This window comes from Grammomys surdaster, unplaced genomic scaffold (assembly GCF_004785775.1).
Source record: "Grammomys surdaster isolate TR1022 unplaced genomic scaffold, NIH_TR_1.0 344, whole genome shotgun sequence".
Lineage (NCBI taxonomy): Eukaryota > Metazoa > Chordata > Mammalia > Rodentia > Muridae > Grammomys > Grammomys surdaster.
Window position 1 is genome coordinate 1,839,369 of NW_021604763.1, and position 14,296 is coordinate 1,853,664.

Genomic DNA, 14,296 nt, shown 5'->3' on the forward strand with positions numbered 1-14,296 from the left:
TGCCACCACCTCCCAGCAAAACAAGCAGCTCTTGTCTTTTCAAATATACTTTAGATAGGTAGATGGTCCTCAAACACTTTAGAGATCTACAGAATATTCCAGTTAAGATGTTTTAATAATAAAAGGCTTTTCTGACAGAGAGTCACAGAAGCTCCTAGCAGCACCCTTCATCTACTTCAAAGAAGATGATGGGCATTAAAGAACCTCCAGCTGGAGTTTGCTTTAATTGTAGCAAAGATGGCCACTAGACAAAAAATACATACATACATACATACATACATACATACATACATACATACAAAAAATAAAATATCACCCCTTACTGCTGACAGCATGCTATCCAAAGTGTGGATAAGCAGGACACTGGAAAGTCAACTGTAAACTTTGCCAAGACAAGATAGGCCAATTCTTCAAAACTCCTGCTTCACGGATAAGTCTGTCATATATTCTGGACCTACTGGCCAAAGACTGGATGCCCCACTGACACAGAGGAACCTTGGAGGACTGACCAGGCAGCCAGCAGTCTCTGTCTGTACTATCTCTACCTAAACTATTTCTATAGTTTTGGAAGCTGCTTGCTCTGCGCTCGGGTAATAGTTACCCTTCTCAAGTCTCTGATGCGGTTAAAGACTAGATAGTTACAGTCTTGCTGCTTTCCTTATTAAAGATTAAAGACATAAAAGCTTGAGTTGTTTAGGATCTATGAAAATGTTTTAAAGTCTGAAGATGTTTTTAGGTTGATAAACAGAAGTTCTGATAAAAAAGTGATTTAGGTACAGAACTTTGGACTCGCCAGGATAGAATAGGAAGTGGACCGCTTTCTCCAAGTCAGACAAATACAAATGGACTGGACATTGTAAAGATAATTCTTATCTGATAGTTCTCATAATTGTTTTTATTGTTTATAGTTGATTGATGTTAGGGACAAGGCCACTTATTGGACTAAAGGGGGGAAAGGTAGTGATAATTTTGGTTTCTTTAAAGGCCCAGTTACATTACGTTATTATGTTTTTGTTTTAGTCTCAAGTGTGGTATATGGGGCTGTTCCGTTTGGGCTCAGCTGCTAACTGTGATCGTCTCCTGCTCCAGAAGGGGAATGATTTTTTTTTTCCAGATGCAGATAGTTTACCTTTGGAATTCTGGGGACTTTTGAGAGGCTATAAATGCAAGAACCCTGAGAGGCGGCAGTTGCTGCTGCCACCCCAACTGCTACTAGTTCCTGCTGTTGTGTTTGCTGGTTTGCTGGTTTCTGGTTTCCGAATTGCTGGTTTGACAATATTCTGACAATGAAGATTTGAAGTGGAAACTCCAGGTTTCTGTGGAAAGTCAGTTATGGCAAATGATGTTTTGCTGGGGCACACAGGTGAAAGAATGTTTTGTTAGAGCAGACACTTGGAAGGATGCATGATGTTTAGACAGAATATAAATATGGCCCCACGGGCAGTGGGAGCTGGAGCAAGTCTGCCTTGCTCCACACCTCACTGGTTTTCACTGTCAACATGCATGTATTGGTTCATCTTACATTGAGTTGCTGGGCTGTGGTTGTGGTGACCTCATAGAGAGAAACTTCCCTAAGAGCTTCTTGTGAGGTTCCTGTTCTTCTTGCCAATTCGGTGGACTCAGATCTTGTTGACTGAACTACCCTTGCTAATTCGTGTTTGGTGTTTGCTAGTGGACGGGACTGAGAACAACAAAGATTGGAATTGCCCAAAAGAACTCTTTCTAAGCAGGTCCACTTCCCCTGTAGCCTAATTCCCTTTCTTTTTCACCCACTACCTCTGGTGGGTGGTAGGCTAGAGGTAGAAAAGAGGTTGAATCCTTATTAAAGTAGGTTGTGAAAAATATATGCCTACAAAGATTGGACTTGCCCCCTAGGAAGTCAATGCCCCTAGTCAGTAGGAAGTAGTCTAAAGAAATCTATGCCCCTTTTCTTTCCCCTCTAATCTTTCTCACCTACCTAGTTTTGGGATTGAAAGGGATTGGGGTGGAGAAGGATGGTAGATATAAGAACTCAATGAAATAGCTAAAAATAAAAAAAAAATGCCTCCATAAACTAGGCTGGCCTTGAACTCACAGAGATCCTCCTGCATCTGCCTCCTGAGTGCTGGGATTAAAGGCGAGCACCGCTATACCCAGCTCCTTTTTTTCTTTTTTAAATATATCTAAACTTTGTCAGGTAAAGTTACATATATTTATAGGTAGCGGAGATTCATGTAGGAACATTTATGGGTGTCCTTAGTCTGTCAGTGTCAGTAGGTTAGGGTTTCCCAGAGGCCAGTGTTACAGTGACGAGTTTCAGGCCAGCATGAGCTACAAAAGGCCTGAGACCAGTCTCTCTCTCCTTCCTTTCTTCCTTCCTTCCTTCCTTCCTTCCTTCCTTCCTCCCTTCCTTCCTTCCTTCCCCTCCCCCCTCTCCTCCTTCCGCTTAAGACAGGGTCTCACAATATAGCCCTGGCTGTCCTGGAACTCACTGTGTAGACCAGGCTGACCTCAAACTCTTACTGATCAGTTTGCTTCTGCCTCTCAAGTGCTGGGATTGATGGCTTAGCTAGGTCTCTTCCTAAGTAAATACATAAATAAAACCTGTCACAATAGCTTCAGAGACAGGGGGACAACAGTGGGCATCAGGTAGCATCATGAAAAGGACTTGTGGCTTGATCTCTGAACCTCAAGACTGCTGGTATATCTCTGGTGACTTGCCTCAGGCTTTTCTTTGGTCATGTCTGAAACAGCAAGACATAAGACACACACATCTGATTTCCTGATGACACTGATTTGAAAAGAAGAGCAAGCACTGTTCGCGGAAAGGCTAACTCAATATCCAAACATTGGCGCATGTCTGGAACCCCAGCCCTTGGGAAGAACAGGCAGGAAGGCTGCAACTCACTGATCAGCCAAGAGCACATAGCAAGACTCAACTGAAGAAGGGGAAGTGGCGGAGGAGAAGGGAAGACAAAGAAGAAACTCAGACATTACAGTGGTACAAAATAATGACCCAAAACCCAGAATGAAGTGTCAGAAGGAAACACAAGGACATTTAAAGCAAAATGAAACTGGGGCCTCGAAACTCAATTACAGCCCCAGGGATGAAAGGAATTTAGGGTTGACAGTAGTTTATGTATCAAAGTTCAAGAAACTGGTCATAGTGGTACAACACCACTAATCCTCACACTTGGGAGGCAGGTGAGTCTTTGTGAGTTCAAGAGTGGTAGAGTCTACTAAGTAAGCTCTAGACCGGACAACATAGAACTGTGGTTCTCAATCTTCCTAATGCTGTGACCCTTTAACACAGTTCCTCGAGGTGACCCCCAGCCATAAAAGTATTTTTATTGCTACTTAACTGTAATTTTGCTACGAGCAGTGCCTCAGTTCCTGATGGAACTGGAAATGTTTCCCAGTGCTTGTGACCCAAGGTTGAGACAGTGAGACTCTGTCTCATTTAAGGAGAGAAAGGGTTAGTAGGCATTTCACACTTGCACGGGTCTTAACAAGTCTACCCTCCTTAGGTTGGAAATTCAGAAGGTGGGTTCCAGTGCTTGTTGTCAACTTGTTATAAACCAACTAGCGGACTAGGGGAGCTTGAGACAGAAGGCTGTCCCCAAGCCTCTGGCCCTGTTATCTATTTCTAACCCTGGCTTCACAACTCTTCTAAGGGAGCAAAACTGCCAGTGAGGCAGCCCTGGACCCCAACATTGTGGTTTGTGACCTCCTCATCCCCCTCAGTTCCAGCTGGCTGACAGAAGCAAGTTGGGAACTGAGTGCTCTATGACCAGCCACGCAGTCCAGAAGTCAGCGCTGATGTGAGCTCATCCAGTGAGTCATGCTCCAACACTTCATTGGAAATCATGGAGATGACCATGCAGGAGTGGTGGCTTGCACCAGCGAGTCTCTGCTGACTCACAGAGTAGAGCCCATACTTATGGCGACTGTGCCTGACTCGTGACTCCTACATTGAGGTGGGCGAGGGGACTGGCAGGGGTGCTTGGCCCTAAATGTCATCTGGAGAAGACAGACACAGAACAGGAGCCCACAATAAGGGTGTTCCAGTGGCTCTTGGTGCCCCGTGGCCCTTAACTCCCAGCTGGGAAAAGGCTCAGTAGTGAGGGCTCAGGACCCTCACAGATAAAGTCTGGGTTACACCAGGCGAACTTTGTCCGTGAAGTATTGCTTAATAGAGTCCAGAACAGACGGCAGAAGATGAAAATAAAGAACATCAGCTCAGCTTTAGAAGCAACTGCACAGTGGGGATTTTATGTTTTACTGGCCTCTTGTTGTATGTTTTATTTCTCTTTCTCCTTCTTTTTAAAGAAACTGACGTGACAGGCAATGACTGTATAAACTTCATTCCTGAGCCAAGTGTGAAGGTGTCAGACACTGCCAGGGCATGGAAGCCAATGCAGGAACCCACCAGGCCCTCCTCCCTAGGTGAGCGCACACATTCCACAGTGGCCCTCAGACCTTCCCGGTGGTTTTCAGCCTGCTTCCACCCTGGATATAAAGTGGATACTCTTTCTAGGTTAAATTGCACATCTGAACTCCTAGTGAATTTCTATATGTTTTCATACAAAAAAAATTGCGAAGTTGAATCTGCTCTGTTGAAGTTATAACAAAATCCTTTGCACAAAATTTCACCTTGAAAAAAAATTAAGCCTAAAGTAAAAGTTGAAAAAATAATACAATAAACACCCCTCTGTCTTACATCTAGTATGTCAGTCAGTCTAGGCCCAATAACAGAGGTATAGCCATTAGGATGTCTGTGTTCATTTACGCATGCACACAGTTACGCTATGTAGACCAATACGAGCTGGCTTGGGTTTCTTCTGTTTGTGTGACTTGATTTGACTTGACTTTGAGACAAGGTCTCACTCTGAAGCTTGGGCTGGTCTTGAACTCACGATGATCATTCTGCCTTGATCCTCCAAGTGCTGAGACTGTAGGCATGTCTTTCCACACACAAGCCTCTTTACAATCAGTTTCTGGTACCAACATAGAGAATACACAGTATCACAAGATTATAATGGAGCTTTAAAAAAATCCTAGTGTCTAATTGTAACTTGAATTTTTTTCAAATCTTATTTTTAATAATAGCTCTTAAATGCTTTAACATACCTTGTATCCCACCATCCACCAGAGGTAGTGGAAAAGAAAGGATATGGACCTGTTTAGAAATGGTTCTTTGGAGCAACTCCCATCTGAGTTGTCTGGAAATCAGCCGTTCAGTTCACAGGTCAGCAGGCAGTGGCAGCTCAATCCACTCGAAAACACCTCACGGATACACCAGCAGTCCAATTCGGTAGAGTTGGGTTAGCAACAGCGGTGACAGGACCTAGCAGAGACAGACAGCCCTCAGCCTCAGCTCAAGTCGGCAGGAGAGACCAACAGGAACACCAGGAGAAGTTCTCAGCTGCGCCTCTCAGGGAAGACTCGAGCCCCACAAGCATTGCACAGCTAGCTGTACCAGCAAGCTCTGTCTCTGTCACTCTGTGGAGTCCCATTTATACCCTCCAAACATCACATGTCCTCCACGTGCCTTGCCTCAGCACATGCAGCCCAAGTCCCTGGAAGTGGCAAGAAACTGCAGCACACCACCAGATTTTTGGTGCGTTTCTCTCTATAGTATCCCAACAAATGCAGATCAACTACACAATATAAGGCAGAACAATACATGTGTGTCATTAGCAAAGAATCCTTCATCATGTGTCCTTTAGCAGAACATCCTCTCCTGTGTCTGCTTCAGAAAAGCATTTCTTCATGTGTTTGCCCCAACAAAACACCATCCAACCGACTTTCCAAAGAACCCTTACGTTTTCACTTCATCTAATACTTTCTGTTTGATAAATACCATTATGTCAGAGTTGCCTACAGTATTTCCCCTAGAAATAGAGGTTTGTAGACTAGGGACAAAAGGCTCTGTCATGTAGCCAGAAGCATAGAAGGCACTGCCATCAATATAGCCTATGGTAGTCACACAGGACAAAATTGCCTAATAAATATCTTAAACGTATTAAAGGGGACATGATTCTGTAGACACCACTCGTGCACACACAGGTCTCTGTCTGGTGCCGAAGCTTAGAATCTGCAGTGGGGATGAGAAAAACACAGAGAGTAAGGATGAACAAGGACCCATGGGGGCAGACTGGAGCCTGAATCAGTCTCTCAGATTGCAGAAAAGGTTCTGTTTTTACCCAGCATGCTCCACTGCTAACAAGCCCTGCATGGCACTCACTAAGGATGGGGGTGGCAGTAATACAGTTTCCATGTCTTGCCAGTGAAATCATCATGGTTTTTCACGGACACTCACCTACTTTGGGCTTCTTCCTTTCATCCCATGAGTTAATCTCTGCCCTTTACCTTGCCTTATAGATTGCAGCATGCGGGAGAATGCTGTTCTCCTAGTGTAGCAGAGGTGACCATCTTATCAGGGCAGCTGTGCCTACTTACAAGAAACTCTCAGGATCAGGCCTGTTGACTTAGAGAGGCCATGAGACCCTCATCTGAGGTCCCAGCACTCATACTTGCATCCCAGATGTGTGTAAATGAACCCACTGCGGTGACTCTAGGAGATACTAGTGTACACAGGGTTAACTGAAGGGGACTCTGCCCTCACTGCTACGGGGAAGCTGTTATCCATACTGGGTTGAGATGTTTCAGTGGCATGATTGCTTTGAGGTCACTCATGCTTTTTGTAAGTAATTCTTCACCCAAACTCTGTGAGTCAAATGAACTTGCTGCTTCCCCGAGTTGGATATCAGTAGAATCATACCCTGTGTGTGGGCAGCACACATTTATTTATATATACCCCGGAAAAAGTTCAAGAAGCACTTGGTGTTTCAGGATGAGCTTGGGGAGACCAGTGACTGTCTCTGCGCTAGGTGATGAGACATGTAACTGGAGCTCGACTGTCGGAGGGTGGATACATCCTCAAGGGAGTCCTGAGGTGGCCATCTTCATGTGTTATGGAATGGCATGCCTCCCTACTGTAGCAAGCAACACATGCATGCCCCGTTTAGGGGTAATAAGAAATGCAACTGAAGCTGAAGCTGAATTCTCTTCCCAGAGGGAAAGTCTTAGTGAAAGTCTGTGAGGGCTATCCCAGTGGTCTATCCTTCTCTATGTGTTGTGAAGCGGTATGCCTCCTTGGTGACTTCTATTTGTCAAGGGGGTAGAGACATCCGAGAATGGATGATGGACCAGAGAGTATCTTGTATCTTTCAGCCTCTGGAAGTAGTACACACGAAAGAGTTATAAGGAAGCTATAGCAGAAAGTCAGGGCAGGAATTTGCTCAGTTAGGAACTGAAATGGAAACCATGGGGGGGGGATGCTGCTTACCAGCTCACTCACTAGTGCTAATGCTCAGCTGACTGGTTATACCAGCCTAGGGATGCTGCTGCCCACAGTGGGCTGACCCCCCCTCACATCATTCATCAGTCAAGACAATCAGTCACAGACATGGCTCTAGACCAACCTGATCTGGTAATTTCTCAGTTGAGACTTCTTCAGATGACTCTAGGCTATGTTGAGTTGACAGCAAAACTAACCAGGAGAGCTGACCACCAGACAGAACGAGATGTTAAGACCCCATCACTGAAGTCACTGCATGCTTTTTTTGTTTTTTGTTTTGTTTTGTTTTGTTTTGTTTGCAGCTTCAACTACTGCTTGCAAGAGACTCTCAGGATTGAGCCTGTTGATATCCCCATGGAAGAAAGAGATGGAGCAGCTCACTGAACCCTAATCTGAATTCCAGATGTCCCTGCACCTCCATCCCAGCTGTGGGTAATTCTGTACAAGCTGCTCTCTGGAGGTAATGAAGGCTCCACAACACGGACAGTCAGCTGCAGTGGAGCTCAACTACGGGGCTGAGACTTTTCAGTGGCATGGCTACATTGGGGTCACACCTTCTCCTGTAGTGACCCCCACTCATGCTCTATAAACTCTTTAGTTCCCCAACTCAAATACTCGTGAGGTTGTACTTTGGTTTGTAATTGATGCCCCACTGAGTAGAAATTTGTTTACCTTTCCCAAGAAAAAGTTCACACAAAAGCTGCTATTTGGGAAACTTTTCTTACTATTTTTTATGGTGCTTGGTATTGAACCCAGAGTTTTCCTGCATGCTAGGCCAGCACTCTACCTCTGAAGTGCATCCCTAGCCCTCCCTCAGTAATTTTTAAAAAATAATCTTTGTGTGTGCAATGTTCGTATGTGTGAGTGTGGGTGTGCATGAACCATGACCTCCCATCTAGCTGTGGGAGCCCTGGGGTTATAGATGCCTGCTGTCACTTTACATTCCATCTGAGGATTCGAACTCAGGCCCTCAGGCTTGCACAACAAGTGCTTTACCCAGTCCTCAGTCAATTTTTCAAACGTTTCCTTGCCCTTTCTTTAAGATTGGGATTTAAGGTTGGAATTATGTTAAATATACTCTTCAATTTTGGAAAACTGACATCTTAAAACTATTCCTTGTCCTTGCACTTGCTGGCAAGCCTGAAGACCTGAGGTCAGTCCCCCAGTATACACATGGTAGGAGAGAACCAATCACCAAAAGTTATCCTCCAACCTCCACATGCACAGTCCTCCCTCCAAAATAAGTAAATAATTGCAATACATTTTTTCATAGAAAAGGGGGTGATAAGTTGGTTCCGTGGTTAAGAGCACTTGTTCTAGTAGAGGACCTAGGCTCAGCCCTGCTCTGACTCCTTAAAGCCTGGGCTATAGACTGAATTCTACTGGCTTGAAATCAGCAGACATCTGCTTTTGTTGTTTTTCTTTCTTGTATCTCTCCCTCATATCTTTATTTGGAAACTGTATCACTTTGCTGTGTGTTTCTCTTAGGTAAACATTTATCTGACTTTGATTTATGGAACAAGTCTTGTAGCTGCAAAATTCCGTTCACCTGGGTTTGCTCTCGTGTTCTATGTGTTTGCTTCTCTGTAGCAATTGTTTTCTCTCCTTGCGAGTACTCACAAGGCTGAGGCATAGAAATGGAGAGTTCAAGGCCGGCATGAGATACATACCAAGACTTTGTCTCAAAAAAAAAAAAAAAAACAGCAACAACAAAAATCCTTCAGATAATTCCAATCTGGGTGTGTGCTGTCAGACACCATGAACTCTTCTAGTACATAAAGATACAAGCAGCCAGTCCCACAATGTTACAATTATCCTCCCACCCCAATCAAATGGGACCTTTAAATTATGTTCGCTTTCCACTTTTCTCTGTTCCTCACCTCCCTTCTCTCTTACACATCTCGAGTGTGGTTTTCTTCCCATAATCCCGGCCACCTGATGCCAGTGTTTAATTGAGATCATTTAGTCTTTGTTAGAATTGCCCCCACAGTGAGTTCCACCTGCCTTGAGTTCTTACTTAGCATGTATATTACACATTATAAATAGATTTAGGTACAAATATATAGGTCATGGTTTGCTTCCTCCTCTGCTCTCTTTCTGTCTTCTGTCTTGACATCTCTGTTCTGTTCCGTCTTTTGTTTGTTTAGCTTGTTTTCTTAAACCCATTTCTCAGATGGGATACTTTGTGATGTCTGAAGGCCTTAACAGATCTTTTCTGTCCTTGACTGGGTCCATGTTAGAGGCTGTTTCTCTCATTAGCCCACATTCAATTTTGGTGAACTGAGACCTGCTGGCTAGCTGCAAGAGTTTAAGACTGAGTTTTAAGACATTCTTTTTACTTGTACCCGGCTGAGTGTGTTTCTTTTCCTATCATCCTAGTCTGGAGGTTCAGCCCAGGGAAACATCAGCTATCATTTTTATAATCTTCGTGTTCCTTTTTCTCTGGGAACCCACAGCCTTTGCATGGTGAATTTCCTGGTTCCTGTTCCAATCCCATCATTTACCACAGAATTTGCATGTCTATATTTTTGTCTCATGCTTTGAAATAGGTCTTTTTAATTTCCTCAGCTTGTTTAGGGAATTTTAGTAAAGACACTCTGTTGTTTTATCTATGGAAATTGTTAGCTTTTCGATCACATTCTGTAGTTCGAGGAAGTATTTTGTGTTTGAGCTCCCAAACACATAATTTTCTGGCAGGGATTCACCCATCTCCGCTGGTGGGTCCCTCTGCCCTCAGGTTTGTTTGCATTCTCCTCATTACAAAGTCGGAGAAATTTGGTAGTTTAGGGGGGGAAGTCATGGAGACCCAGCCAAGGTACTGGTTCTTACTGGAAGCAAGTTTCTTCTAAGATCTGCTCTCTTCCAGACAGCCTTGGCTGAGGCTGTTCTCCAGAATTGTCAGCAGGGAATTTTCTCTGCTGGAGACCAGCAGAGCTGGGTTAACTCCTGGCCTGTAGTTTGGAGTTGTCAAAGTGGGTATGGAAGGGACAGTCTCATCACAGACATCCACCTGCTTCTGCCTCTAACGGTGAGATTGAAGGTGGGTGCCACACTGCCAGGCTCTATCTTAACTTTGAAAAACCGTGTGTGCACACCATTTCTATCATCAAATGTGCAACTGAGGCCATAGGCAAAGGAGAAACTAGGAAGCTGTAGTGAGGGAGCAGGCGACAGACGTTTGGTGAAGGCAGGGTTTAGGGGGTGGAGATGGGGGGGATTGTAATCTGGGATGTAAGATACACAGAAACACAGAATCAGAGATGGAGAAAGCTGCTGCCTCAAGGGGCAGGCGGGGCAGGAGCCTGAAGGCCTGCACTGCAGGTGCTCTGTACCACAGCCACAGGCCTGACACTCCCATTCTATTGGGCCTCCAGCTTGCTCAATTGTCCTTTTAAATAAACCCCCTTTATGTAGTCTATTCCTGCAAAGGCCTTTTGTCTGTTGTCTTTGGTCCTAGTCAGAGTGTGGGAATGGAACCCCATTTATGTCTTAGAACCACTCTTTAGGAGAGATTCTGATCAAGGGCTCACGAGATAACTATGCTGGCTCCATTTTACTGACCTGACACACCTGTGAAGAGGGAATCGGAAACTGAGGAATTGCACCATTTGATTAGCCTGTAGGCAAGTTGGTGGGGCATTTTCTTGATTAATGACTGATGTGGGAGGGTCCAGACCACCGAGGGGCAGTGCCACCCTGGGCAGGGTGGTCCTGGGTTGTATAAGAAGGCTGAACAAGCCAGTAAGCAGACTTCCTTCTTCAGTTCTTACCTCCTGGTTCCTGCTCTGGGAGCGTTCCTGCCTTGGCTTCACTCAGTGCTTGACAGTAATCAGGACAAGGGAGCTAAACAAACCCTTTCTTTCCCACATTGCTTTTGGTCATGGTCTTTATCACAGCATTAAAAAGTACCTGAGACAACAGCTCATCCCGTGACAGCACCTCCCACCAAACATCACAGTGATCTCTGGAACCCATCTGTAATTGAAGCACAGAACTGACTCCCCCAGCCAAGCGGTGGTGGGGTAGTGGTGCACGCCTTTAATTCCAGCACTCAGGAGGCAGAGGCAGGTGGATTTCTGAGTTCAAGGCCAGCCAGGTCTACAGATTGAGTTCCAGGGCAGCAGAGGCTACACAGAGAAACCCTGTCTCAAAAACCAAAACAGAGAAAAGAGACAGAAAACTGGCTTGACTCTCTCAAGTAGTTCTTTGACCTCCACCTGTGCACATGTGTGTGCTTAAGCACAAATAGAGTGAAGTTTAAAAAAAAAACAAAACAGAAAACCATTGAGGAGATGCTCTTTCTAGGAGCGGCTCCTCGGCATCTCCCGGTTGTTACTTAGGAGGAAAGGAGAAGACTGTGTGGGTGTAGCTCAGCCAGCAGAACAGAAGAAAAATAACAAGGAGGCAGATTTGGTTCAAAGTCTCCAAAGTTCTATGATTACAAAGATTGAAGTGCTTCATCAAGGAATAAAATCCCCACCTCTGGAAATGCTCACAGAGAGGTGTGGAGGGTCATTCCTGTAAACTAAACGCTATAAGTTTAGACCAGATCTTCTAACCTCTTTCTAACTATACTAAGCTAGAGAACAAGTTACCCAACACATTTAAACAAAAATATTATTACTAGGGGCTGGAGAGATGGCTCAGTGGTTAGGAGCCCTGCCCATTCCTCAGAAGACCCAGGTTCAAGTCCCAGCACACACATGGCAGCTCACAACTATCTATAACTCCAGCCTCAGGGGATCCAACACCTTCTTCTGGCCTCCTCCATTACAAGCTATACACATTCATAAACACACAAAAAAAATTAAATTAAATTAAAATGGTGTTACTAGAGTCTGAGGACAAAGGATAGAGAAACAAGCTTTAATCAACACAACCAAGAACAAATAAAGGGGTTCAGTGACTCCCAAGTTCATTTTCTAGGGGCTAATGGGAACTTTGAACTTTTAAAGGAAACAAGGTAGCCAGAGTTTGCATCTCTGGCAGGGGCGGGATGGGGTGGGGGTGGTCTGATTAATCACTGTCTCATTTATGGCTTTCCAAAAGGTTCTGAAGAAACTGTTACTGGTGTTTTCACTTGAAGGTCACAGTCTGTCTCCAGGATGCAGCCTCAAGCTATGGGTGGCTGTCTTTACTCAGGGAGGGGAGCGAACTACCCAGCAAGCTTTGCTGTCACTTAGGGGGTGTTTTATCCCCTTGTAATAAAATGTCTATCAATTAGTCTCTCCTGGGGACTGGAGAGATGGCTCAGTGGTTAAGAGCACTGACTGCTCTTCCAGAGGTCATGAGTTCAATTCCCATCAACCACATGGTGGCACACAACCATCTCTAATGGGATCAGATGCCCTCTTCTGGTGTAACAATGTACTCACATATATAAAACAAGTCTTTAAAAAAATTTTGCCGGGCAGTGGTGGCACACGCCTTTAATCCCAGCACTTGGGAGGCAGAGGCAGGCGGATTTCTGAGTTCGAGGCCAGCCTGGTCTACGGAATGAGTCCAGGACAGCCAGGGCTACACAGAGAAACCCAGTCTCAAAAAACTAAAAAAAAAAAAAAATTAGTCTCTCCTTTCTGGTGTCTGCAGGAGAGAGTGACCCAGGATGTTAGGCCTCATGGTACAGGCCTGTAATTTGAGAAATTTAGGAGGCAGAGGCAAGAAAAACCCAAGTTCAAGGCTGGCCTGAGCTTTGTGAGACTCACAAGAGGGGGAAAAAAAACTGCTGAAAAGCAAAGCTAGAGCAGAATGGAACAAAATGATTTTATCTGGGTCCTCCTTCGGTATTTTACAGCTTTCTTTATCTTATCAGCTGCTTGGGGACACTTGCCACCAAGCCTAGTTTCCTGAGTCCTTTCCCCAGGACACACAAGATGGAGGAGATAACCATCTCAGGCCAAATGACATGATAGTGCATTTAAGCCCAGAGCAGAGTGGCTCCTGGGGGAACTGAGTAAAGGGCCAAGCTGTCAGTGGTTCCACATCTTTAGCCCTTCTCTGCTGGTCTTCCCACTGAGAAGTATTCAGAAGTCATGTGATCACAGGGTGGAAAACCTAACTCTGATAGAAACAAAACAGGGAATCTATTAGTTTACATAGCCAAAATCCTCAGAAGGCAGGTCTAGTTCTGCCTGTGGTTAGATTCAAGGCTTTAAGTGACTGTGTCATCAAGACCTGGCTTCACAGGGCCACCCAGCTCTGCCCCCTCCTGGTAGGCAAAACCATCCTGGAGTTTAAACCCACACAATGGACTGAACCGGCCAGGCTAACGCTGGCAAGGACTAGTACAGACAATGGCTGCTATGGCCTACAGTCCTTCACCACCTGTAAGTGGTAAGGAAATTCAGAACTTCCTGTTGTCCATCTTTGGTCCAAAACCCTTCTCCTTCTGCTCCAAAGTTTATACCTATCATCAAAGATGAGGTCAGTAAGAAGGAAAACTGGGGCTGCAGAAGTCTCTGGTGACTTCCCAGAAACATCTGTCCCCTGGCCGAAATGATGCAAGGGGGGAGGAGGGGGATTGTAAAAGGAATCCACAAAAGAAAGGGACTTGGAACTGTAGACTTGTACTGGGTCAGATGAGGTGACACACCAGAGAGGTGTGGCTGAAAGGGAGTTGCCTTAGTTTGCTTGTTAAGTGCTTGGAATTTGTGCCAGAGCATAAACCTTAATGATAGAGATGAGAGAAGACAAAAAAAAAAAAAAGAAAGAAAGAAAGAAAGAAAGAAAGAAAGAAAGAAAGAAAAAGAAGCCAGACATAGTGGCACACGCCTTCAATCCCAGCACTTGAGAAGAAGACGCAGGTGGATCTTTTAGTATAAGACCAGCCTGGTCTAGAAAGCAAGTTCCAGAACAACCAGAACTACACAGAGAAATCCTGTCTTGAAAAACAACAACAAAACAGAAAGGAAGGAAGGAAGGAAGGAAGGAAGGAAGGAAGGAAGGAAGGAAGGA

General features: G+C 44.9%; 1 long non-coding RNA gene across 1 annotated transcript; it reads left to right on the plus strand.

Annotated features, from left to right (window-relative positions):
- Window positions 1-4,312: 4,312 nt before the first annotated feature.
- Window positions 4,313-7,954, plus strand: LOC114630744. The gene is made up of 2 exons (XR_003712855.1): window positions 4,313-4,425; window positions 7,645-7,954. It is a non-coding gene; the product is annotated as an uncharacterized LOC114630744 (long non-coding RNA).
- The last annotated feature ends 6,342 nt before the right edge of the window (window positions 7,955-14,296 follow it).